General features: G+C 41.3%; 1 protein-coding gene across 1 annotated transcript in view; it reads left to right on the top strand.

The window, feature by feature from the left end:
- The window catches only part of LOC119585572 (fidgetin-like protein 1), a 26,272-nt gene that overhangs the window by 17,367 nt on the left and 8,023 nt on the right, over positions 1-882 (top strand). The gene's annotated exons all lie outside the window — the stretch shown is intronic.

Genomic DNA, 882 nt, shown 5'->3' with positions numbered 1-882 from the left:
CTGTCCTTGCTTCGCCTCCTTTGTCAGCGACACATAAGAGCGACAGCCTTCCATTGTTGTTCAAAGGACTGCCCTGAGGCGAAACATAGCTTCGGACGCCACATCCAGACAGATTCTGATGCTACAAGTCAGGTCAAACTGATCCACGGGTGCAGCCACACATTATTCGTAACCAGACAAACTCCGATGAAAAATGGCATAGCATTCTGGTGGACCTGATCACACGATGAAATTAGTTCCCAAGAGAGTCTGAGGGGTTGCCGAGCAGACATGACGACTAGGCATTAATCGTTATAATGATTTAAATACACTCCCAGATTTCATGTAGGGAATGAGAATAATATTGATGAATTATTTGTTACGTTACCATCATATAAGGAATTGGTATTGTAAAAATAACTATTTGACTAATGAAGGTATTAAAAGAAATCAGTGTTACAAAGTACTCTTGTCATATTTGGTATTGCAGTGGCTACAACATCCATGATTCAGCCTGTTGCATAGAATTACACAGTGAGGCTAGTATCCGTCACAGAGTTTCTCTATTTTGGTAATACGTGTGCCATTAATGGGTTGTATCCACTCATTACTAGTGTTGGACTACCACTGCATCGTATTTTTACAACAATTTGCATGTCTGGTGTGAACGTTTCTTCAATGCATATTTTGATGCCCTGTTTTGGCCATCATATTCTGTCTCCGGACGTTTTGTGTCAGATTCTCTAGGTGCAGGCATGGTGTTGCCGCACCCTAATGACGAAATAGGACCAAGAGGATGCAGAAGAAACGTTCACACCAGACATTCAAGTCATCGCAAATATACAGCTCTCAGTGGTAGTCTCACAGTGTAACGAAACTTTTAAGGTATTTTATTCATCATAC

This window comes from Penaeus monodon, chromosome 20 (assembly GCF_015228065.2).
Source record: "Penaeus monodon isolate SGIC_2016 chromosome 20, NSTDA_Pmon_1, whole genome shotgun sequence".
In the NCBI taxonomy this organism is placed as follows: Eukaryota; Metazoa; Arthropoda; class Malacostraca; order Decapoda; family Penaeidae; genus Penaeus; species Penaeus monodon.
This window is presented reverse-complemented; position numbering and strand designations above follow the sequence as displayed.